At 41.6% G+C, this 27,396-nt stretch overlaps 1 protein-coding gene across 2 annotated transcripts in view; it reads left to right on the top strand.

The window, feature by feature from the left end:
* CACNA2D2 (calcium voltage-gated channel auxiliary subunit alpha2delta 2) overlaps nt 1–27,396 on the top strand; it is a 656,510-nt gene that overhangs the window by 478,414 nt on the left and 150,700 nt on the right. The window lies entirely within an intron of this gene.

Here is a 27,396-nt window from a genome sequence, read left to right as displayed (position 1 = left end):
TAAAGTCACAAGCTTTCTATTATAATTCAAACATGTTACATCATCTTGGAAAAAGTAAAGAGAAATATTTGAAAGTCCATCCTCAAGCCACAATTTAGCACTAATTTCAGGCATGCTGAAAGCCACTAAAATGGTAGAACCATTGGATGTGAGGGTGGGAAGGAATCTTGGAAACCATCGAGTCCCACCCCCTGCCCAGTGCAGGAATCCAGTGGATAAAGCATTTGGAGACTGCATTTTGCTCAGAATTGGATCTTATATATCAGTGGTCACATAAAAACAAATTACATCCAATGTTGGTGTGTGTCTTCTAACACAAAAGGATATACAAGATGATGATGGTGATAATGATGATGATGGTACATTGATTCTTCACCGTTGCAAGGAATACATTGATTTTTGCATTGATCTGAGTACAGGTCATAGAATCATAGGACTGGAAGAGATCTTACAGATTCATTGCTTGTCAGTCAAGAACCTCCTTCTGATATCTAACTTAAACCTGTTTATTTGTAGTTTTAACCCATCACTCTGGTCCTGACCTCCGGGGCAATAGAGAATAAGCTCACTGCCTCTTCTGTGTCCCAATCTTTCAGTTATTTGAAGACTCTTGTCATATCTCCTCTCAGTCATCTTTGCTGTGGGCCAAACATAATTCCTCCTAGAGCTTGGTTTCCAGTCCCTTCACCATCTTGATAGACCTCCTCTGAATTTGCTCCAGTTTGTCATTGTCCTTTTGAACTGTGGTACTGTCACAGGGTTCTGGATGGCATCAGCTCCAGACAGGACATAGACACCTCTTATCATGACCAACTGTTTAGAAAACAAACTTTGCTTATCAAGTGAACAGTGAACTTGGTTATTAACTGCCCAGTTCTCTGTTTTCTGCACAGCATTTTAAGGATGGATAAGGGAAAAGGAGGGAAAGAAACCCTTTCCTTTCTTCTCCACCCACCCACCCTTCCCCTCTGGGAACACAGCTTGTCACTATGGAGCTTCTTGCTCCTCCATGACTCCCCTTCAAGGCTGGCTGTCCTGGTTCCCAGAAACGCCTCTCAAATTTCATTTCTGGGATATTCATGCTGTCAGTCTGGGCTGCAAATACCTCTTATCCCTCTGGCATCTGTCAAGCCATGCAAGGCTGGCAAGATCAGGAGACAAAAATACTTGGATTTCTGTAAAGAACTTTATAGCTAGTGATGTAACAGCAGCACTTGAATCACCAACTTTGATGGTTCAAGATGTAACAGAAAATTAAAAGCCGACCAAAGTAATTCTTCTGGACAACTTATATCTAGTGTAAATAGATTCTGAGTATCTTTCTCACATTTCTGCTCTTCCCTGGACTCAAGAATCTCTTCTGTAACAGACTTGTTTCCTCCCTTAACTGTCTTGCTGCATCCTCCATGCTCCCAAGGTCTGTTAGACATTGCATCACATCTCCTAACTTCTCTGAGATTTTATACTTTCCTTCTTCTCTTGTTTCTTTTCCTACTTTTTTCTTATGGTCTTTTCTTTTCTTTTTCTTTTCCCTTCCCAGCTTTTAATACTGTGCTATACTTATCTCTGAGTCTCAAGTGAGTCACAACACTGAGTCTCAACTGTTGAAAGCTCTAAGATAGTCAAGTCCCTCTTTTAATGAGTCTGACCCCCCCCCCAATATATGCCTAAATGCAAAATGTTTAAATGGTGGGCAGATAGCTTTTCTGCCTCAGCCATCCTCTCATAGTTGCCCAGACTTGGACACAGCACTCCAAATGGCATATGACCAGGCAGAGTAGAGTGGGACAATTATTCCTATGATCTGGATTCTGTGCTTCTACAAAAGCATCCCAGGATAACATTTGCTATTTTTTGCAGCTGCATCAATCACACTGATGGCTGATAAATTTGTGTTTGACAAGTATATCCAGAATCTGTCCCAGTGTCTGAAGGCTGGGGGGGAGGGGTCTGGATGGGAAAGAACAGACTTCAGCTCAACTCTACCAAGACCCATGAGTCCTGGAGCTGGAGAGATTTCATCCTTGACTCTGAGTTGGGGTGCATTGCCCTGCTTAGATTCAGTGTGCAATTTGGGGTTCCTCATAGATTCACAGCTCCTGCTGGAAGAGCAAATGGCAGCTGTGGCCAGGGAGGCCTTTGCACAACTTCATCGTGTGGCAATTACTCCCATTCCTGGACTTACACCTTAATCATTGGTGGACTAATTGGATTATGGCAATGCACTCTATATGAGGATTATGGCAATGCACTTTATATGGGACTGCCTTTGAAAACCATTCAGAAGTTTCAATTGGTCCTGAATGCTATGGCATGAAAAGTTATGGGCATCTCTTGCTACTTCCACATGACAGCTCTACTCTGCAAGCTGCACTGGCTCCCAATAGGCTTCCAGGTAAAATTCAAGATACTAGTTATCACCCATAAAGCACTACATGGCAAATGACTGGGTTATTTGTGGGATAGTTAAGAAGTTCTGCCTTTTCACCATCACTCATGACCAATTCCCCACTTTTTTAGTCCTCATCCTCTTTGGCTTTCCTTTTATTTTTCATGTACCTAAGGAACCCCCTTTTGTTGTTATTGTTGGTATCTCTCACAAGTCTTCTGAGCTTTGCCCTTTCTAGCACAGTTCCTATATTTTATGGAGACTACTGTGTACTATTCTTTTATTATATTTCTGTTTCCATTTCCTGTACATATCCCTTTTTCTCTTCAGCATTTAAGTTCTGCATGCTTCCTTAGATTTCTCCTATTTTTTCCTTCTCATGGGAATTGCTTGTGATTGTGCTTTCAGTATAACATTTTGTAGGACTTCCCATCCTTTCTGGACACTGTTCTCCATTTTAAGCCATTGGATCAGACCTCTCCTAAAAGTTCATCAAAAGCCACTCTTCTGAAATCCAGTACCCAGGTCTGACTCTTCTTCATTCCTTTTCCTCTGGGTATCATGAATTCAAAGATAACCTAATTGCTTTTCCCCAAGATGCCAGCCATTTCAACCAATTCCTCCCTGTTGGTGGGGATTAGGTTCAGGATAGAAACTCTCTTGTTCTTTCTCCCACCTCCTGACAAATGTATTTGTCAGCAAAAGAGGACAAGAATTTGTTGGACCTTTGACTTTTGGCAGAGTTAGGTTTTCAGCAGCTGTCAGGATAACTGAAATCCCCCATTATCACTATTGCATGCCTCTTTGAGGGACTGGTCATCTGATACAGAAAGGCCTCATCTTTATCTTCTTTCTGCCTCGGTGGCCTGTAATAAACTCTGATGGTAACACTATTGTTTCTCTCTCCTTTGTTTCTTACTAATATACTTTCAACAGAACCTCTGTTCTCTGATTCCTGAATTCCTATGTAAATATATATTTTCTTTACAGATAGTGGCACACCCCATCTCTTCTGTTAGTTCTGTTCCTTCTAAATAAGTTGTAGTCTTCCAGTGCTGTGTGCCAATAATGAATATCATCCCACCTTGTTTCAGTGATATCTATCCATCCTATTTGTCTTCCTGAGTTAGGATTTCTCATCTTCCCTGTTTGTTTCCCTTACTCAGTGTATTGGTGTAGAAACATTTGAAATATTGAATGGCACCACTTACAGCCTCCATGATAGTTTCCTCTAAATATCTCAGTTCCCAACTTGGCCTCCTGTTTCATCTTTATATTCTGACTTCTTGGCCCTAGTCCTTGGCTACATATTCAGTGCTAGGTCTGTGTCACTCTCCTGCTTCTGTTTTAGTTTAACACTCTCTTGCCAAACGCTTTCTTCCTGGTTTTTGTAAGATATATCCTATATCCTTCCAGGAGTCTTCATGAAGGTATCCTGGCCATTGCCACTGAATCTTACTCATTCTCAGTGATCCCATCTGCACATCCAGCTGCTGACTTCCAGGATTCTGTTGCCCCTTCTTGTGCCATGGCCCTCAACTGGAAACACTGATGAAAAAGCTACTTGTGCTTCCAGCACCTTCACCCTCCTATCCAAGACCTCATATTTTCTGGAGAGTCTTTCAAGGTCTGTGAGATGCCTGCATTTCCAAGAGATAAACATTTAGTGCCAAGATAGGCAACAACCTACCCTAAGAAGTACAGCTAACGGTTAAGGAATCTAGAGTTGTAGTTCAGCAATTTCTGGAGCACCACACATTACCATACCACACACACGACCACAGGTTAAACAGGAAATATTAGAGGTTCACTGAAGATCCACTTCTCAAAATTCAGTAATTCAGAGTGGGATCTATGTTAGATTTTTAGCTGCCCTGCACCAAAGCTACCTGTGTTTGTTTGTTTGTTTAACGGTACTGTCACCTGCATCTCTTTTGTGATGGGCTGCAGCTGCATGGCCTTTGGCCAGATCTGCTGCTTGATCCTCTTTGAGAGTTGGTGCTGATCTTCCTTTCCCTTGGAAAGTCCCGTTCTGTGCTGAACCTTCTCATTACACACGGCAAAGAATGGCTTTCACCTGGGCAGCTTTCCGAATAATGACTTCTGGCTGTTTGAAAGTGGAATTGCCATGCTAATTAAGAGGGGCACAATCATTTTCTTGAGTACCATATTGAAAATGCTTCTCCTGGGAGTCAGAGAACTGAATCTGATGGGTTGTTGCAATGCATGTCCCCATCACTTTGTTACTCTACGTCTCAGACAATTTTGCCCTTGTGTCTCACTCCCTCTGAATTTTGCTTATTTTCATGAAATGAAAGACAGAAAGTTTGTACGTGCTCAGTCACAGAACAGTTGGCTATAGGCATAATTTGCACTACAGGCTGTCTAATTTCTATTTGGCGCACTATTCGTTTGTGTATTGCTTGTATTGTATTTCTGTCCACTGCTATTACACATGAGTATATTTGTGTAGGGTAATTGTGAAGTAATTGGCTTACCACAGCAGAACTGATAAACCACAGTTCCTAAACCAGGTGAATCAACAAAGGAAAGGGGAAAATCATGACGAATTCCACCAACAGTGGTTGTAACTTCCCATGCACACAGTTCCAGTCCAGGGGTATTTTTACTGTGTACAGTAATAATACATAGGGAAGAGGAATATCTGCATATGCCTCTTTGAAATGATGCACTTCTCCCTCCCTGGTTTCTAGCAGCTCAGGAGGAAATTGTGGATGCATTCATGTCCCAGGCTCTTCTGACAATGGATAAACATGAAAAAGAGATATGATCTCAAATCCCTGCACCAGCAACAGAAGTAAAAAACTTTCATCCAACCTTGCTAATCCTGAAGGACTCTTTGCCCCAGGAAAACTTCATGGTGCAAACACTTCCAACAGATTTGCAATCTTGTGGGATTAAACTCTGCACGTTTCAAAAGCTCTTACATTGTTGCCTGCTTGCAGCCCAATTTGTGTCCTGCCCCTGCATGGCTTATCAGTGGATAAAGACCTTATTCTTTCTCATCAGCTCTAGAATAGCCACAGCCAAGCTGAGGATCTTTACTGAGAAAATAAATTCATTGTTACCCACAAAGGTATTATTTCTCTTTTGCTATAGGAAAGTAGGATGGAATAACTGTTCTTAAGACATAGCTTTCCTGGACCCGATAGTAACTGGGAGCTCATGAAGGCTTTTTTTTAACTTCACATCAACAGAGGAAAAGGTGCTCCCTGGAACACGTCCTGAAATGTGCAGTATTTGTCCAATGCATTGCTTACATGGAGGACGCGGTGGCGCAGCGGCTTAATGATGCTGAAAGTTGCCGGCCAGAAATGGTCGATACTTCAGCGGTTCGAGTCCAGCCTTCGCGTTAGCAGGGTGAGCTCCTGTTTCCTCCCCAGTTCCTGTCAACCCAACAGGTCGAAAACTCACGCGAGTAGATAAATGGGGACTCTCACTCCGGTGGGAGGAAAAATGCTGGCGGCGCCTTGCAAAAAGGAGTTGGGAGCAGTTGCCGGTAAGCACGAAAAACCACGCATGCCCGAAAAGGGCGCGAAGCAACGGAAACCCCACCTCCTGAGCTCGCCAGCTGGGCTCTGCTCTAGGAAGGAGGCTCTGGCAAACCACTTCTGAAACAATTGCCTTGAAAACTGCAAGGACTCGTCCAAGCACTCACTGCAGAGTCGGTAACGACTGAGCGCAGATTTTTTTTTTTTAAAAAATGCTTACATGGCTTAATGTTCATTCTACACAACACAGTTGTGAAAGGACATGGCCATGAAAGCAAGGCACAACCCCCTTTTTCTCTCCCCCACAACATACCCATTTATTTATTGCTGTTAACAAAAGATTAAGCAAAGGGCGTTGCCTAATTCCAGATACAGATCACAAAGCCAGTGGTATTAGTGAGGAATGCAAGCTGTCTTGCAGCCCCTAGAGAACTTGCGTCCTTCTCTTCCTACTGTTTGGTAAGGGACCGCTCTGTGCTGCTGTTTACCTGTGTTGAGCATCCTACAGTCAAGGGTCTGTGGCCCTTCCTCACGGCCCTCAGCTTCTCCAGCAGCCAGAGCAGAGTTTACTGATTATGGGCCTGTGCTGCCAGTCTTTGCATTCAGCCATAGCACAGGTAAGTGGAGCAACCAACAGCGGGAGATCGTTACACACAAAGTATTAGCAGACTAGTATAGGCTTCCCACCATGTGGGACACAAAAGATTTTCTATATACAAATGCCCCCTGTGCCTTCCTTTCTTGCTATTTCCAACCACAGGGAGGGGGAGAATATACCATGTGCTAGAAATATAACTCTTGGCCTCCCTTTAGTGGCAGCTTGGAGGATCAAGATTCTTAAATCTCTGGCACCTGCAAGCTTTAAGACCTTAATATGGTTTTTAAAATTCTCCATTAAATCACTTAGGAATTTAATCAAAAGTGACACAGAAGCTTAACTTTTACTGCCTTTCAGCCAGACTGTAAGCTTAGAAAGGCGGATTTTCTTTTAAACTCAAGTTAATATCATTGTGCAGAGAGACTAATTCTGCCCAACTTAAGGGCAGTTGGAAGAGATATGGCACTAACCTTGCCTAGCTGGTTCAGCTAGTTGCCTAGCCTCATAATATCTATGAGACCTTGAACTGTCATCTAATACGGGAATGCTCTTCCTTAACCTAGTGCCCTCCAGGTCCTGGATTAGAACTCCCATAATTCCCTGGTGGCAAGTTAAGTGTCTGGGGACAGCAAATCAAGCAGCATACTAGTCTGAGGATGTATTCAGTCACATTTGGAGAGCACCAAGTTGAGGAAAGGCTGTTTTGGGTGTTTGGCGTCACTAAAAATGATGCTACTCCTTGTAGACTAATTCACTGATATTTGTTGATTCCCTGAAACAAGTAATGCAGGTAGGCAGTATTCATGTGTATACACACACATACATTCACACACATGCTCCTTGGAATCCATCTGCTGAATTGCCAGAATGGTTGACTCAGTACCACCTAATATTATCCTTTTTAATGACACGTTCTAAGATACTGTACATCTACAGAGGCTTGTTATAGGCATAAATAGAGAACTGTATCAGTGGAATGATTTCATTGCATTGGGACCAGTGGATTAAAAGTGGTGATTAGTTTTATTACCATCCTTGTTCAGACCAAGCTGCTAATGAAGCAAATCATGAGATGGAGGGGGGGGGGCGGGGAAAGAGCTCAGGGTAGGGCTGAAATACTCATGATTTTCGATTTCTATTTCCTAATGTATAAGAAGTGTTAATGCCTTGCCAAAGCCACATAAACAGGGAAAATTCAGATCAAGAGATTCGCTTGCTAATCTCTCTCTTTCTCTCTCTCTCTCTCTCTCTCTCTCTGGTAATAACTTTATTAAACTTTTATACAAGAAAGATAAAAACTAACAAAAATTCATATTTAAGATAAAGGAAGCAAAGAAAATACAAAAAGAAAGAGAGAACAAATCCAAAAGTGCAAAAGGAAAACAAAGAAAAAAGAAGTATAAAGAAATGACTTCTGATTTCCTTTTACAACAACAGAAGATATAGATTTAAATTGAACTCTTACTCCACAATTACAACATAACTTTCATTTTTTCTGTCATCTTATATTTTTCTAATCATCAAACCCATATATCATAATTTCATTTTTTTATGTTTCACGCAAAAAGTCCAAAAGGAGTTTCCAATCACTATTGAACTTAATCAGTGTTTTTTCTCTGATCAAAGCTGTCAATCTGGCCATCTCAGCAAGTTCCATCATCTTCATGATCCACTATTTCATTGTGGGTAATGCCAAATCCTTTAACCATTGTGCATATAAAAGTCTCACTGCTATTATCATGTATAAAAACAAAGTTCCATGAGTTTTTTTCCAACTCTTTGTCAGTCAGTCCCAAAAGAAAAGTAAAATTTTGGCCCATTTTATCATACATTCTTTTACTTGTTCTTCTGTTTCAAATCTCAATAAAAGTTCAAACATTTTAGCAATAACATGTTCATTTGTACATAATTCTGTTTTAAATTCAGTCTTAGAATATTCAAAACCAAAAGTCCTTTTATCTACTTTAAATCTTTCTAATAATTGTACATAGTAAAACCATTGTCACAGATATTTTTCTGATGTCAAGTCATTTCTTGATTTCATTTTGAATTCTCCCTGGGAAAATTCTAATACATCACCATAAGTTAACCATTTATGTTTCATTATCATTTCTCTTCTATAATATGTTTCTTGTGGTGAGAGCCACAGAGGTATTTTCAAACACAATCTGGATTTATATCTATTCCATATTCTCAATATGGCTCATCTAACAAAATGATTTTTAAAGTCAACATTAACTTTAGCATTATCAAACCATAAGACACCATGCCACCCAAACCTCAAATTGTGCCTTCTAGCTCCAATAATCTTCTATTTCTCAGCATTACCCACTCTTTCAACCAAACAGCAAGTTGCAAAGTATTGTTTCATATCAGGTAAACCCAAACCTCCTCTTTCATTAGCATCTTGTAACATCTTATATTTGACTCGTGGTTTTTTTCCCCTGCCAGATAAATTTAGATATATCTTTCTGTCACTGTTTAATTGGTACATCAGTTGTCAAAACAGGTATTGTCTGAAACAAAATAACATTCTAGGCAAAACATTAATCTTAATCATATAAATTCTCCTGGACAATGACAGTTGTAATTTGTCCCATCTTAACATATCTTTTTTAACTTCATTCCATGTCTTGACATAATTATGTTGAAATAACATACAATTCATATAGTAACGCCCAAATATTTTATCTTTTTCTCAATATTGAAACCCGTTTTGTTCATCAATTCTGTTTGATTTTGTGTCTTTATATTTTTGGGAAGCATCTTTGTCTTCTGTTTATTAATCTTAAAACCAGCTAATGCAACAAATTATTTTAATTTTCTCATTAGTAGTTCAATCTCCTTTAAAAGATCTTTTAAACCAGCACCAGATCATCTGCAGAAGCTCTCAACTTGTAAGTCTCTTTTTTAATGTCTACACCTGTTATCCGCTCATCTTACCTTATATGTCTATTCAAAACCTCAAGAACCAAAATAAACAGAAGATGGGATAATGGGCAGCCTTGGTTTATTCCTTTTTGTATCTCACAGGGTTTTGTTAGATCACCATTAACAATAATTTGTACTGTCTGTGAAGTATAAATCAGTTTTACCCATTTTATAAAGTTCTTTCCAAAGTTCATATCTTTCAAAACTTAAAATAAAAAGGGCCAATTTAAATTGTCAGAAGCTTTCTCTGCATCTAAGAAAATTAATGCAGTTTGTTTTTCACTATTCTGTACCAAGTATTCTATAATATCCGATACTGCTCTGAAATTGTCTTTTAATTGTCTTTTAGGTAAACATCCACATTGATCTTCATAAATAAATTCTTGCAGAATTATTTTCAATCTGTCTACTAAAATCATTGTAAACAACTTATAATTATTATTCAATAATGATATTGTTCTATAATTTCTTGTTAAAGTTAGATCTTGCCCCTCTTTAGGTAGTAATATTAGCCTCTTTCCAAGTCTCTGGCATCTTTTCTCCCTGTAGCATAGAATTCATTATATTTTGGAGGGGTTGTGAAAGTTCATCCTCAAAACATTTAAAATAAGAACCTGGCAGTCCTTCTGGTCCTGGTACTTTTCCTGGTTTAATCTTTTTTATAGCTTTGGAAACTTCCCTTATTGTTATTGGTCCATTCATAAACTGTCTTTGGTTCACCGTAAGACTTGGTAAATTTTGTTTTTTTAAGTAATCATCTATTTTTTCCAAGGGAATATCACGTCCTTTATATAAGTTAGAGTAATACTGATACAAAGTTTCTTTTATACCCACGTTATCTGTTAATTCAGTATCTCCCTCTTGAAGTTTCAGAGTCATCTTCTTTTCTTGTCTTAATTTATACGCCTACCATTTCCCTGGTTTGTTCACAAATTCAAAATTCTTTTGCTTAGCATAGTTCATCTTTGTTTCCATTTCTCTTATTGCTAACATAGATAACTGTGGCTGTAAAAGTTTAATTTGATGTGAAATGCATGTCTTTCCTGGCGATTTCTTTAATTCTTCCTCTTTTCTCTTTATCTCATCCAAAATAGTCTCTGTTTTCTCAAGTCCTCTTTTTAAGTTCCGTATTATGTTGTATAAACTAACCTCTAATAAAAGCTTTACTTGTGTCTCAAACCATTCTTAAATCAGTATCTTTATTTAAACTTGTCAGCTTTTTCCATAAGTTGTTTATAAAAGTTTATTTATCCTCATTTGGGGCATAAATTACAATATAATGTATTGTATTGGAAGAAAATCTAAGAACCTCCAGGAAACACCGGGTGTGGCCGCTGCACTAAGGGAGATGATTGTGGGATTACTCCCTCCCCCGGGATTCTTTCCACCTCCTAGGGCTGAATTCGGTGCAGAGGGAGACCTTGGAGGGGTTTTCACCTCGGATGGGTCCCCCAGGCACAAGCCCTGGGACAGGGTAGCGGAGCAGTGGAGCACGGCGGAGAGCAGCAACACCGGGCAAGTGACAAGCAATAGACCTGGCTAACTCCGGTGTGGTTTTGGTGCGGGGCAGCGGGCCCCATCAATCCCTAGAGCAGGGTGGGTAACTCTACCAGGCCCTGGTATGGGCGGCGATCCGCAATGAGCTTGGGGTCGATGCAGTGGGCCCTGGGAAACACTGGTGCATCGTGGCAAGCCCGCTGAGTTCTGGAGCGGCGCGGAGAGTTCTGCCAGGCGACCGGCAGCAAGCTTTTAGACTATCCGATCCCTAACCCTAACCCTATCAGATGATCCGCGACGTGGCAGGCTCCAGTGACCAACAGCACAACGCGACAAACTCTGGCGGGGCCTGGCACAGCATTTCCAACCCCAGGCCCAGTGGGCCCAACAACCCAACAGACTCCAGGCCTAGTAGGCTCAGCAGGCCCCAGCCAGCCCGCCCCATACAGTGCGGCGAACTCCAGCAGGCCCAGATGCAAGGCGGTTGTCCGACTGTGGAGGAAGACTCCTCGGCTTTGGAGGAACAGTTGGGCAGCAGGGGGGAAGCCAGATGGCATCCCAATTGACTCTTGTTTTCAAGAGGGGCAAACTGGGGCTTCAGGATCTAGCCACCCCTATTTAATCCCGCCCAGTGCCAGTGCAGAGCAGTGCAGAGCCGTGGGGTCCCTCCAGTGTGTATCTGGGACTCCCTCCTGGTAGTGAGAGTCTGGGGGGAGTCTAGGAGCATATGGGGATGTGAGGGTCCACCTGCTGGGTGAGAGCCAGGAGGTGTGAGTGAATGTATGGGATGCCCGCCCTGCTGACTAGTGAGAGAGGTCATGCAGGGGGGCAGAGTGTGATTGTGGCGTGAGGTTGGTGGGGGGGGCCCAGCCAGCTAGCCAGCCAGCCAGCCAGCCAGCCAGCCAGCGCCGAGAGCATAAGCTGGTGCATGGGCGGGATCTCCCCTCACCTGGGCATGTTTGGTTTTGAATGTGGATGCCTAACTGGATGGAGGGACCTTTGCCCCAGACCAGGGACTCCGAGGGCCTGGGATTGGAGGTACTTGGGCCTGGCACCCCTGGGGACGATGCGGTGGGCTACATTATCGAGGTGGTGATGGATAGAGGATGATATGGCGGGAGCAGGAGGGTGGGCCATCTTCGGGGAAGACACTCCCGGTGTATGCTACCGGTGGCGTGTTCCGGCCCTCCTTGCTCACTCCCAGGTCCTGACGAGCAGGTTCATAGGGGCCCTGGCCTCCGGCTGCTGCTGCTTAATGTCAGGTCAGTTAAAAACAAGGCCCCCGTCATATGTGGCTTGATCACTGAGGAGGGGGCAGACCTGGCATGTATTACCGAGACTTGGCTGGGGCCCGAGGGGGGGGTGCCCCTCTCAGAAATGTACCCAGCTGGATTTACGTTGTGGCACCAGCCGAGATGCCAGGGCAGGGGAGGAGGGGTGGCTGTTGTCATCAGAGAGTCTCTAGTGGCCTTCAATTGCTCCACAAGTTTCTGGCTATGAGACACTGTTCATTAGGTTGGGTGTCTATGAACAGTTGGGAGTGCTGCTACTGTACCAGCCTCCCTGCTGCGTGGCAGCCTCCCTGCTTGAGCTGCTGGAGGCCATCTCAGGGCTGGTGGTGGAGTTCCCCAGGCTTATGGTTCTGGGGGACTTCAACCTGCCAGACAGTCCTTGGAGGCGGCTCGGGAGTTTATGGCTACCATGGCAGCCATGGGCCTGTCTCAAATTGTGCGGGACCCAAACCAAGACAGTGGCCACATGCCAGATTTAGTTTTCTTGTCTGAGCAATGGCAAAGTCATCTGAGGATCTGAGGGAGATGTACAGCTCTCCCCACTGTCATGGTCAGATCACATCCTGGTGACCCTGAGTTTCTCCTATGCCACTCCCCTCCTCAGGGAGGCAGGACCCATGCAATTGGTCTTCCCCCGGTGCCTGATGGACCCGTTAGGGTTCCAGAGGGAGCTGGGGAGCATTCCCGTGGACCTGCTACACGGTCCAGTGGAGTCCCTGGCTGCTGCATGGAATAGGGAGGCAGCTGGGGCCTTGGACAGGATCGCGTCTATGTGACCTCTCTTGCCACATCGGCCCCGACACTCCCTGTGGTTTATGGAGGAGTTGAGGGTGCTGAAGAGGGTCAAGAGATGTCTAGAGCACCACTGGAGGAAGACACAGACCGAATCCAACCGAACCCATTAGAGCCGCTATTAAGGCCTACATTGTGGCAATAAGAGCGGCGAAGTACCAATACTTCTCCGCCCTTATTGCGTCCGCAGAGTGCCGCCTGGCAGCCCTGTTTGGGATCACTAGATCCCTCCTCGGTAGGAGGGAGCTGAAGATTCATTTGCAGGGCCGCATGGAGGAATTTTCAGAGCACCTGCAGGATAAAATTGTGCAGATTTGTTCCAAGTTGGACTCCGAGCGTGGCGCAGGGTCTGGGGAGATACCAGAGGATTGTTCTTGCCCAGTTATCTGGGAACGGTTTAATCCTGTTGTTCCTGAGGAAGTGGACAGGATCCTCCAGACTGTGAGGGCCACCACTTGTCATCTGGACCCATGTCCCTCCTGGCTGGTGAAAGCAGCTTGGGAGGTAACGTGGTTGGATCCAGGCGATAGTTAGTACATCCTTGCAAGAGGGAGTTTCCAGCACCCTTTAAAGAGGCGTTGGTGCACCCCGTCCTCAAGAAGTCCTCCCTGGATCCTACCGTACTGGACAATTTTTGTCCAGTCTCCCACCTCCCCTTCTTGGGGAACGTGGTTGAGAAAGTGGTGGCATCACAGCTCCAAAGGGTCCTGGAGGAAATGGATTATCTGGACCCTTATCAGTCAGGTTTCAGGCCTGGTTATGGAATGGAAATGGCATTGGTCGCACTTACGGATGATCTCTGGCGGGAGCGGGATGGTGGAAGTGCGACCATCCTTGCTCTCCTTGATCTCTCAGCAGCTTTCGATACTGTCGACCACGGTATCCTGTTGGGATGACTCAGGGAGTTGGGGGTGGGTGGCACAGTTTTGTGCTGGTTCACCTCCTTTCTTCAGGGCCGGTCCCAGTCGGTGGTGATAGGGAGCGAGAGGTCCCATCCTCAGCCCCTCCTCTGTGGGGTGCCGCAGGGTTCGGTTCTCTCTCCACTCCTTTTCAACATCTACATGAAACCGCTGGGTGAGATCATCCGCCATCATGGGATGAGGTATCATCAGTATGCTGATGATACTCAGTTATATATCTCCATCCCAGGTGAGGTAAGTGATGCCGTGACCGCCCTCTTGCGGTGCCTGGAGGCTGTGAGGGTCTGGATGGGGAACAACAGGCTTCAGCTGAACCCTGGTAAGATAGAGTAGCTGTGAGTTAATGGCTCCTCTGTATCCGGGACGTTGTCATCGTTGGTGCTGGATGGGGTAGCACTCCCAGGCAGACCCAGTGTGTAATTTGGGGGTCCTCCTGGACTCACGGCTCCTGCTCAAAGAGCAGGTGGCAGCCATGGCCAGGAGGGCTTTTGCACAGCTTCGGGTTGTGCACCAGTTACGCCCCTTCCTGGATCGGGATGCCCTTTGAATGGTCACTCATGCCCCTGTTATCTCCCAGATAGACTACTCCAATGCACTCTACATGGGGCTACCCTTGAAGAGTATCCGGAAGCTTCAGCTGGTCCAGAATGCAGCCGCGCGAGCTATTTTTGGGGCCCCAAGAAGGACCCATGTAATGCCGTTGCTCTGCGAGCTGCATTGGGTACCGGTTTGCTTCTGGGTCCAATTCAAGGTGTTGGTTATCACCTTTAAAGCCCTACATGGCATGGGGCCAGGCTACCTGAGGGACTGCCTCGCCCCCACGATTTCAACCCATCCCACCCGATCTCACAGAGAGGGCATGCTCTGGACCCCCTTGGCAAAAGAACTCCGACTAGCGGGGTCCAGAAGGCAGGTCTTCTCTGCTGTAGCCTCCGCCCTTTGGAACATCTTGCCCCCGGAGGTGAGACAGGCCCCCTCACTCCCGGCCTTTCGGAGGGATTTGAAGACCTGGCTCTGCCATCTGGCCTGGGGCGGGGAGGGAGGTTGTCAGAAATGGGGTCGGCTAGCGCCCTAGAGGTCTAGTGTGGCTTCCATCAGCCTCTTGGATTTTTTTTCTTCTTTCCATTTGTGTAGATGTGTCTGTCTTTTTATAAATTTTAATTATGTATTTATGTTTTAATTTGATGTAAACCGCCCAGAGTCCCCCATTGCAGGGAGATGGGCAGGGATAAGTCTATGTATAAATAAATAAAAATAAATAAATTCCCAAGACCATGGTTTTAATCCCTTGTAATCTGACTTCCACCCCAACAAATCTGCCATGCTCATCAGTCAATACAAGTTCTGGTTTTAGTTGGGGATTAACATATAAAACAACTCCATTTAATTTTTTAGGTCCAGCTGAAATAAATTCTTCTCCCAAATTTTTGCAAATCAAATATTGTATTTATTTTTCTATTTATTTATTTATATTTCAAATTTGGACACTGCCCATTTCATGAGGAAGTGACTCTGGGTGGTTTACAATAAAAACAACAAATAAATATTAGTTAAAATACAATAAAAACAGTATAAAAATACAATAAAACCAAATACATACATAAATAATAATATCTTCCAAGATGCTGGTGATCAAAAAGATATTAACATATGGGAGCATCTTCAAGGTACTAGCCACCCCCAGGGTTGGTTGCCCCTTTTCTCGCCCCATGCAAAAAAATGTTAAGTTTTTTTTTCTAATATGAGTCTCTTGTAGGCAAATTATATCTTGTTTTAATTTTTTAAAATAATGAAACAATTTTCGCTAGCTAATCTCAATGCCATGGGGATTTGTGGTTTATTCCATCAGTCATCATTGTGGTCACCATCAGAATATGATGCAGATAGTAAGGGTTGTGGATACCTTTTGGAAGGTATGTCCCTGGTTAGAAACAATTATTCTGAAATACTTTTAAATGAAAACTTGTCACCGTGTTTTGACAATTATTTTATGTACCTTTTTTCAGATATATCAACTCTCAGATATCAAATACACCAAATATTTTGGAGTATCCAGTACAAATAGATAACACCCATAAGCTAACCAAAATATTTTAGAAATTAGGACATCTGGAAAATATGTGACACAAAGGTTGCCACTGGTGAGAATTTGAAAGCACATTTTGGAAAATAAGTTGGTTTGGGGTTTCCTTCTTTCTGTCCTGCTGGCTATTTTCAGTCAGAAGCTTGGAGAAAGAAAGTTACTATTGGTGTTATTTAGAAATATGTAAAATGTTCAAAATGTTTTGAGCAGAAAATGCTGTTCCAGATTCAAAACAACTGTACTGACTATTCTACAACTGTTCTGTACTCAAAATGGCTCCAATATGAGCTCAGAAAGGTCTATTTCAAGCTTGAGACAGAGATGTTTTAAACTTGAAATATTTCTAGAATGACCAGAACAGCCTTGGATACTTTCAAAAAGGTCAGAACAATCTATTTTGAACTTGACATGTTTCAAATTTAGATTGTTTTGCACATATTTATTCTTTTTTTCTTGTTAATTGCCTGCATTGGTATTAGCTGTTGGGAGTGCCCTGTGAAGAGAAAAGTGCCCAGAATTGTAGGATATAATAAACATTTAAAAAACATAAGGCAGATTTACAAAAGTTGTTTGAGGCCACATTATATCTAGACTCTAGAAATTGTTGAGACATATTAGACATATTGGATATCTATCACAGTGGAGACCAGATTGGATAATTCCAAAAGTTGACATGGATCTCAAAAGTCAGTCTGCTTATAGCTTTATTAGACATTTAAAAGCATCTTGCATGGTTTGGACAAAAATGTTTAGGAAGGAGATCTACGGTCTTGGAAGCAAGCAGAACTGGATTGTCTAAGGGGTTTAAGGCAACAATTCAGTATATCAAAAGATATGATACAAGAAAGAGTGTTATAAGATGAAGGAATTCACTCGGTGATAAGCAATATTCCCCAACGTAATACCTTCCAGAAATATTAGAACAACATATTCCAGAATTTCCCAGCAACCTGTTGGACTAAGAGTTTGGAGCCATCTTCTATGTCTATGGTACATTTTGGCCTAATCTGTACTAATGATGTTATCTTTCTAAGGCAATCTTGACATAAACTATAGCAGTAGATGTTTCATTAGTGACTGGTGAGATGTTTGTCCTGATGTATCCTGTGTCCCTTTTATTCCTTCTTCATCATTATTAGTATTTAAATTGTGGTTAGCTCTGATTACAGCATAATTTTAACAGGTTTGCTAATGAAAATGTTATTGTGTCAGTATCAGCCACAAATGATCCCAACGAGTGTTGTAAGTTATATAAGGTTTGGCATTGCTCTGATATCATTCCTCGGGTCCTTGTTTTCCCTGTGATACTGCTAACATTCGGCCAGGCTGAATTAATTCTAGGGTTGTTCTCTTGATAATTTGTATCATGTGCTTTATCATGCCACACATTCACCAAATTATCTTTATGCATCCTGTTATCCTTGGGGTGTTTCCTGGCAAAACATGCACTTATAGATTTAAAAAATCTCATAGTTGGTCATTATATCCTATTGTAAATGGTATCCTATCACTCTTCTGCTGAGTTACCTCATCAGTGTGGTAACTGATTTAAAGTGTTCATCTTGATGGATGTATTCTTTAGTCATAATTAAGAGAAGAAAAAAATGAATTGGTTGGGTTATCATTTGTTCAAATAGAAGTATGCATATATGAGAGAAGTATAAATGCATGTCAGTTTCCATACCCTGCCAACTGAAGTACTTAGTAGGCCTGAACTGAAAGGGGAACTTACATATCATAAACACTTGTGCAGTTGCAAACTGCGTCCCCCCTTCCCTGCATTTCTCCCCTCTTTTCAGAAATTAGAGAGCTTGATAGCCACAAAAATATTTGGGACCCGATTGCTAATGAACTGAGTCCAACAGAGGATGTAGTTGGTCTGCAAGTAGACTCCTTCTACTTCACACTCTGCCTTTCTACTCATTTGCCTTTCCAGGTATTACAAAGCCAAGTCTGCTAGACTTCAGGATGCCAGGAAATTTTTGTATTCTCTGTGTAATTCTCATGTAGTTCTTAAAGCTGAGATTACTTGGGGGGAAGAAGTCTGGTCCCCCAAAGGGGGCAGAAACAGTTGTTTCAAACAAAGAAAACAGTCATGGTAAAGAGTGGAAAACAGCAGTCTGGATGTTTTAGAGCTTCTTCATCTACTCACAGGCACATGCCCCACTTTGCTTTACAAATGCTAGTATTCCTGTACAGTGCTAATACTGATGGTTTCTGTTGGTCCCGTTGCACTTTTAGTGGAACCTGCAAATATCATTGGTCATATATGTTCTACAAGCATGTATCTTTAGTTCTGTAAACCAAAGGTTCTTAACTTGTAGTAAATGTACCACCAGTGCATGGAATAGTAATTAAGGTAGAATGAAAAGTACCTCCTTAAAATCTCATTTGGAGAAGGAACAATAGAGCTGGCTCTCCTGCTTGACTGTGCTCACCCTGGACATGCCCAGCCCAGCCCAGCCCAGCCCAGCCCAGCCCAGCCCAGCCCAGCCCAGCCCAGCCTGCTTGTTGTCTCTCAGAGCTCAGTATAATGTTCCTCTCTATTTGGGCTGTAGCAAGCCCTGATGATAGTGTGGGGCCCAGGTCCAACTGTTCCCACTACCCCTTGGCAGTAGCAGCAACACTAAAAGTGATGAGAGGTGCTACCTGGCAGGCTATCACACCAAAGTCCTTCTGAAATCTCTGTGGAAGTCACCCTTGGCATTGTCCCTGATCTCAGCTCAGCCAGGAAAGCATAATGAAGATCAGCAACTAGATGCAGTCTCCCTTCCTGCAATACGGTCTTGAGCACTGACATAAAGGTCCATTGAGCACTCTTTCCCTAGTTGGCTTTAGCCATTGCCTGCCAAGTAGAAATTCAACAGGGAAGGGTTTTCTCCAACTGGGAAATGAGCTTAAGAGCTTGGAAGGAAAGAAGCAGCACTGGCTGAACTTCTGCCTTATCCATTATTATTTTCCCAACACAGCCGGTTTATACTTAAAAGCTGCCCATCAGCATGTGAACCTTCACTCATCTCTTTGTTTTCATGCTTTTCAGCTTCTAGTAGGATCCAGATTCTTTCATGGACTGGTGGGTGGGATGTAGAATAGAAAAGATGAAGAGCCATTGCTCTACAGAAGAAGTGCTACTGTTGCTAGTGCTGCACATGACTCTTTCAATCCTTGTCACAATAAAGAATTGTCAGAGGAATGCAGCATCTGCAAGAATTAATTGTTGATGCCATGTTCTTCCACTCTGGATCTCTAGGTCCCACCAATATAGTTGTAATAATAGCAATTTCTCATGCATAAAAGTATACTGTGCTTCATAAGAAACTTATAGCAATAATGCTGGTTCTGAGAAGCGCACAGCCAATGCACTGGGGAATCCTGGAATATAAATTTAGGAAATGAACAAGAAAATTAACTTAGAAAATATAATTGAGGACGTCAAAGAAGAATTGGACTCCAGGACTCACTTTTATTTACTCACTGTCATAATTTCAAAGCATGCTCTGTGTACAGACAGGAAACTTGCCTGTGATAAGGCAAATGGAGAATATCACAGCTTGCAACAGTTTTTAGGGCATATCTGGGTAATGTCAAAGAATGCCCTTTGGGGGAAGGAAAAATAATCTTGTAATGGGAGGGTGCATGTGCTTCATTTAAAAAAGAAATCAAACGAGAACGTGTTTTGAAGTGGGGAGGTTCACAGTTTTCTAAAATAATTATCTGAACAGCTAAGCCTCTGAGGAGGTCACTTGCTGTGTGTGTGCTTTGTGGATTTTCTTGCCTAAAAGCCACAACAAGCCATGCCCGCAGCATATTTTTTTCCCCCTATGTGGGAGGCAAGGATTGCAGAAAAAAGTTTCCATGCTTTGTTTTATAAGCAAAACCAAGAACCATCAGGATGGGAGACTGAGGTGCTATGGCAAGACAGACATTCTTAAAGCTACATTTTAGCATCGTTCTTGTATGTTATTGCTTTGTATCTTAATACCGTTTTTATTCTGTCTTGTAAGCTACCCCCAGAACAGAGGACAATTGTTGTCTGCATAAATAGCATACATAAGTAAAACCAAGGTAGAGTCTCAAGGAAGATAGAAAGACAGGAGTTTGTCAAGACAAGAAAGTTTGAAGACCCTCTGAAACACCGGAACTAAGAAATTACTTAGCATAGCTACCGAGTCACAATAACTCTGAGGACTTTGATAGAGGATAGCTGCCAATGGCTGTACTTGGTGCGAAGTTAGCCTCCACATACACAGACAAGCTTTGGGGGATTTGCTACTAACAGACATGGATGCAAATGTATGCCAACCAGACCTCAGATACTCAGGAAGTATATTGTTTTCAGGATGTGAGGAACACATTACTAACATGTGTAAAATTCCACAAATCATTTTCCCCGCTTGTTTACCCGTACAGGCGTAAGTGACCCTGCCAAGACATCTAGGAATATATCCTATCTTCACTGAATAAACAATGATGTTGCTTATTCCTAGATCCCATTTCATTTCATTATGGTTTGGAATTAGATGAGACGTCAGTCATAAGCAGGGCTTACCAACTGGCAAGTCTTTGTGACTCCCAGTTTATGCCCAGAAAAATGGTTGTACTGATTTTGTGGAACTGTATCAACTGTAGTTAAGCATTTAGACAAGGATCATGGTTTGGCTTGGTTCTGGCAAGAGTTTTAACAGAAGGTAAGGATTTGCCAATAAGTAGCAAAGAATGACAAATATTTTGTTGGAGCTCATCTCTCACTTCTGATACATCTGACAAGTGCTTTTAAGAGGAAGAGGAAAAAGTGAGTAATTTGCTTTTTTTTTTTTTCAAAAATGAAAAGCTACAGTGCTTGTAAAAAGCATAACTAATCATTGTGATCTATATTCCAAGGCAACCAAATTATATGATCAAGTATTTTTCAAAAGAGAATGAGTTAAGTAAAAGTAAAAACGTGGTGGCGCAGCGGCTTAATGACGCTGAAAGTTGCCGGCCAGAAATGGTCGACGCTTCAGCGGTTCGAGTCTAGCCTTCGCGTTAACAGGGTGAGCTCCTGTTTCCTCCCCAGTTCCTGTCAACCCAACAGGTCGAAAACTCACGTGAGTAGATAAATGGGGACTCTCACTCCGGTGGGAGGAAAAATGCTGGCGGTGTCTTGCAAAGGGAGTTGGGAGCAGTTGCCAGTAAGCGCGAAAAACTGTGCGCGCCCGAAAAGGGCGCAAAGCCACGGAAACCCCGCCTCCTGCGCTCGCCAGCTGGGCTCTGCTCTAGGAAGGAGGCTCTGGCAAACCACTTCCAAAACACCTTGCCTTGAAAACTGCAAGGACTCGTCCAAGCAGTCACTGCAGAGTCAGTAACGACTGAGCGCAGATAAAAAAAATAAAAATAAAAATAAAAGTTAGCAATCATAGCAAAGTATTTTGTATTTTTAGAGAGGGCATTACAACATGGTACAGTGGCTTGATGAGAAGTGATGGGAAAAATCATAATCCATGAAAAGCTACCTTACACATATTTTGTGACCTTGTGGAGAATGGTGGTCTAAAAATGTAGTAAATAGATAAATATGAATAAATAAATACCTTTGCATCCATCTACATGTTTATGTATGCATATAAGAGAGATACTGTAGGTACAGTACACATGGATGTTCTTTATTTCATAATCAAATGGTAACTTAGAAAAGTGAAAGAGATATCACAAAACAGGCACTGTGGAGTATTTTATCAAGAACCAGTATATAAATCTAGGCAGTTCATATGTTCAGTTGCAATTGATCAAGGAATGTGCATGCAAGGGCAAATCAGCTCTAGAGGAAATATGTAGATCTTAGCTTCTGCAACTAAATCATCACATAGCAACTAAGGCTACAGTTCTATATCACCACCTTACCTGGGAGTAAGTCCAGATGAACCCTAACATTCAGTTCTTACTAAGTTTAAGAATACCAGTTGTGAGGACAAAAATCCAGAAGTTAGGTGACATCAGATAGGCTCAGAAAGCTCTAAGCCTTTGCTTCCATCTAGTGGCAATCTGGATTGTTGTACTTGAGAACTCCTAGCCTTAAAATTGAACTATGTAATAAATCAGGAAAAAAGAAGTCTCAGCTGCAGATAGTAGGAGATAGGAATAAAAGGTAAAGTGTAAGCCATCTTTCCATCAGAAAATGTTCTCAGTTCTCAATCAGCTGTTCTCTCTCTACACAGAATTCTACATCATTTACCCCAGTATGAAAGCTAAACAAATATTAAATGTTATTGTTAGTATACCATTTCTTATGTAAACCTATTCACATTGTGAAAAGTACTGATATATTTTCTAGATTGAGAAAACCAAGCTTAATACTTGGTTTCAAAGCACCCAACAGTACCAGGATGATATATGAAATACAAAATTTGCAATTGAAAAATAGCAGCATAATAACAGAACTAATACATTAGGACCAAAATGTCTCCAATCAAAGGAATACTATGAGCAATAAAATCACTAAACCGTTTAAAGAAGAGAGGTTTCAATCTAGCTCTGAAAAAATGAGATTTTAAAATGCTTGGCATTGTGAGGAAAACACTGAACTCTAGATGGAGCTGAAAAAAGCATTAAGGTTGTGATGCAGCCACTGATTGCAAGCACAGAAAATGAACAGTAGATTTCTCGGTTCATGGAAATATGTTCCCAGTGGCCAGAGCTAAGTATTTCTCATTGCCACCTTCCCCCCACAAAAAATGCTACACTTCTATTCCAGGCAAGGGCACCACGCAATTCATACCTAGCCATAAAATAGTAATGCAAAGGACTCAGCACTTGCCCATCCCCGTAGAAAGGCATCCTCCTCTGAAGGCCTGGCCAACTCAGAAGCTCAAGAGACTTATCTCCAACAAAATGCAAAGTGTGGTCTAGTGAATCCAGGTTAGAACAGAGGGAGGGTCTCCAAAAAGATCTTTACCATTGCTACCAAGCTTTGTTTATTTATCAGGCAAAACCAAGAAAGAAGAGGATGGAGATAGATACGAGCTTAAGCCCTGCAGGTTCTAGAATAGCTAGTTTTATTGGATAGTAGGAGGGAGTGGCTGGAGCATCTCTCTCCATTTAGCAATGGGTAGAACACAGGCATGGAGAGTTGTAATCTCATATACACGGAGGGCACCAATTTGGGAACTCTGCCTTTCAAGTTTGAACTGAATCAGGACCTAGTAACAATATTATACATGAAAAATTGAAAATAATTTTAAAAGGAATCTCCACCAAGCTAGGTACTTGCTCACAAGCAAAAATGCACATTCCCGTGGCTGAGTTTGCAAATTGCACTAAGCTATGTTTTGCAAACTGAATAAGTCACAATTGGTTGTGTCTGCCATAAGCCTTGTTTTACAAACCATAATGGCTGGATTCATCTAGCATGCTAAGTCAAACCCAATTAAATAAGAACTTGACCTAGTGCAGGATTTGAAGCATATCAATGGATAGCATGTCATTCTCTTCCACTCTAAAGAAATGATTCAACCAAAACATTTGAAGAACTTGCTCCATTGTTTTCAACAGGGAAAACAAATGCTTATATTTCTAAAAGCACTAAGTTAAACTGCTGAAGCTACAAAACCCCTGGTATGAATTTTCTGTAATTATTTCGCCAGAAATACATTTCAAAGGGAGTGGGAACACACTGCTTGTCTTTCAAAACCCAGCTCTTGCCCCTTAACATTCAAGCACTGTAAACCATAACTGTTTAGAAAATTGAAAAGTCCTTGGAACTAACCCCCTAGAAAGTTTCATTAAGATTGATCGTGTACTTTTGGAGATATTAAATGTTTTAGCCCCTATTATATTCTTGATGCAACCTTAATTATTCTGGTGCTATCATGCCTGAATAATAATGTGAAATTTATACATTTTGAAGGCAAGACATTTTGAACGGTACAGCTTATAGGGAACAGCCTTTTTTTCTTTTCTTTTTTTGGATGAAATTGAAAAGTACGGAATTTGATTAACACCCATTATTGAGAACTGCATATGTAAAATATTATATTTCAGAATGGTCACTGGCATGTATTTAAGGCAGTGTTGAATTTCCTAGGGGAAGCAAATTTTCCTTTCCAACTGGCTGAATTGCAGCCTATTAGCTTCTCTTTGCAGCAATTTAGAGTTCTTTCCATTACTGCTTTTTGTTCTCCGTTTGCCTCTCCCTGGGATTCTTTCTTCCCAAGCGGCTTGTGCTAAATGCAGTGACCTTACAGCATCATGTGAGTTTAGTGCCCTGACACTGTCATTGAGGGCAAATGAAGCCAAGCTTTTTACCTTCTTTTTTCATGGAGGCGGTGAAGGGAAATTTTCCCCGTGGTTTAGATAACTGGATCCACACCTCATGCTGGGCTGCTATGCATGACATCTATTGCCCAAATTTGCAGAATATCACAGCAAAGCAGGGAGCCTTGACTTTGGTGCATTAGCAAGTGAGGAGTCCTCTGCAAAGGCCTCTAGGAACTTCTGAACCTCTCCTCACAAAAATTGCTGAAATAGAGCCCCTTGGTAAAAAGCACAACAAATGCTCCTTCCAATTTGGTCCCTGTGCACATGTTATACTCTTCTCTCACTCATGTTGAGATAACCTATTGCCTTCCACGGACAACCTGAAAGCTTCTTGAGAACTGGGTCACTAGCCTGACAGCATTAACTTTCTATGGACTGTAGTCAGCATTTGTTTGCAGAGAAATTCTGCGTAATAAATGGAGCCCTTCCTCATTAGAATTCCTGTTTCCAGAATGAAGGGTTTTCCTAGGGGGCTGGGCTGGGCCAGCCTCTTTTCAGCACCAAGGACAGTCCCCTCCTTTCACTTGGTCTTTTTCGTCAAGTTTGCAGCATTGGGCTATTCTTTCTCAAAAATTAGTGAGAGGAGGGCAATTTGATCTAGTGGCTGAATTCAGCAGAAGTTTTAGTTCTTCTATTTTGCTGTCTCTTGTGTTCAGCCATATCACTGAAGAAAGACTTTGGAAACATCCTACATTAAAAAAAAAATTAAAGTCCCATTATCTTGGGATTTCTCATTAGCACATTAGCTTCTTTATGTTGTAAGGTATCATGCCTTTGCAGTACGTAGTATTAGGACTAGATGGTTAGGAACAAAATCTTCTGTTTACTGCTACTCCTTTTGACACAATTGGGTTTGCTTGGGGGGGGGGCTTGATTTTCACATATATACAGCAAAATTGGGAAGGATCTTTCTTTCTACTACATCTTGCCCACATATTCTGTATCCATTAAGTGTCCTCTTGGACTGCTTATAGAATATCACTAAAGAAACTATCTCTTTGTCCAGTAGTAGTTTCTATCTCAAATTGGCTCATGATCAGTAAGAAAAACAGAACACTTTTTCATACAGTTTCCTTAATTCATGTACTTCATTGAAAATTGGCTGTGTTAGATCTCAACTAAGAATTGAATTTTAACAATAAATAAATTATTTAAATGTTAAGATATTTTATCATGTTATTTGTGAGATATGAAAAGGAAAAGAAAACATTGGTAAAACTTGTTTGCACCAAAATCATTCACTATATTTTTTCAAACCTTTTTTGTCCTTGCAAACCATCCTTGCTTCAACCAGGTCTATGCATTACTTCTCAGGGTCTTTTGTTCTTTAAACTTCTAACTTCTCCCTCTTTCAGGATTTCATTAACTGCATCCAACCACAATTTTCCCAGTTTTCCCCTTCTTCTTGACTCATTTACTCTTCATAGTTTTTTTTTTAAATCCACATTTATTTTCTCTGTATGACCAAACCACTTCAACTTACTTCTTTCATAATAGTTGCTGTCCTTTTTATACAATCCTTGGCATTCATTCATTCTTGAATCTATCTCTTCCTGCTTTACTGCACCCCACTCCTGCTGCATTCAATTTACTTGTATGTCTCTCCTGACTTACCTAACCCTCCTTTACATAAAGCAAAATAGGCATGCTCTTATGCACAATCCTTATATACACATCACATGTCACCCAGTATCTTACTACCAGCATTTGTACATGTTAACATTTCTCACTCCATTTTCCCATTTTTAGTAAACTTTATACAAAGGTACATTAATTCATCTAATTACTCTAGTTTTTGGTCAAGTATATGTAACTTGCAATCCTCGATTCCATTTTCTCCCTCAAAAACTCCATCACTTTGATTTCATCCCAAAATATTTGATCACTTTTATATTTCATTCCAATCTATTTACTGGGGTCTTTTTGTTTAACCCTCTTTACTCACTTCTAAAACAAATTTTTTATTTACAACAAAACCACTCTGCATTTTCTTTGCCTCTTTCAGTCTTAACTATTCCTTCTTCTGTTTGACTACATTCTTTCCAATCATCTTTTTAATCTCTCTGCAGATTATACAATAACTTTCCCTCATCATTTTTTGCCGCAATCATTATCTTGCAGTGCAAAAAAAGAAAATGAGAGATAAGCACATACTTGAAATAAACTTTTTAAAGCAGATACTCAGCAAATAGTCACCATTTTCATTCATTTGTGGATCCACAAATTGCCCAGTCACTTTTAATGTGCTTGCTCTCAACTCGTTCCCACCAGTTCAACATATTTCCCTCTCCAATCACATTCATTCAGTTTGTTGCTGTTTTTTTCCCCCAAAACCTCATCCCTGTTTCTTCCATCATCACCATTCACTGGAGTGTAAAATACAGCAACACCCACAACAAACTAAATGACACTAATTAATATTTTCTGACATACATTGTACCCTTTCTTTCATAATTAAGCCTAAACCTTCACTTCCCTGCAGGCTCCATTCCACAAAATCAGACAACTTTCATTCAGATTTGTTGCATCAATTGACCCTTTCTGGTACTTTCACAAACAAATATATCTGTTTTTCTTTGTTTTGGGTGATTTACTCCTCTTGCTTTCAGGTCATAATCTTCCATATATCATTGTCATTATCAGATACTGTCATAAATATTGACCTCTGCCTCATGGCTATGGTCAATTGAGACTTTCACATAACACTTTTTAGTAATATTATTTGATGGGCAGAAGAATTCTGTGTACTGCTTCTTTTGGTGGATAGAGATCCTAAAATGACTTTTGCTGTTGTGGGTTTGTAATGTAACCTGTAGAAGTAATGCTTCACTAATAGTGAAGTAGACTAAACGTAATCACAGACCTTTTCTATCAAGTGTATAATATATTTTTGTGTTGTCTGGTTCTGTAACCTGTAATAAATATACTTGATTGACTTTTTAGTAACACAGAGAAGATTTATGCTTAGTTACAAGCCACTGCCATATGCAGTACTCTCCATTAATAGCAAGGTGAATCCAGGTTAGTTTCAGCACCTTTTGGACAGTATATCACAAACACAGTCAAAGCCAATTTCACTTCAAGCATGCT

The sequence above is a fragment of the Python bivittatus genome, unplaced genomic scaffold (genome assembly GCF_059951505.1).
Source record: "Python bivittatus isolate LINGU-HERP-01145 unplaced genomic scaffold, Pbiv_v1 ctg000080_np1212, whole genome shotgun sequence".
In the NCBI taxonomy this organism is placed as follows: Eukaryota; Metazoa; Chordata; class Lepidosauria; order Squamata; family Pythonidae; genus Python; species Python bivittatus.
This window is presented reverse-complemented; position numbering and strand designations above follow the sequence as displayed.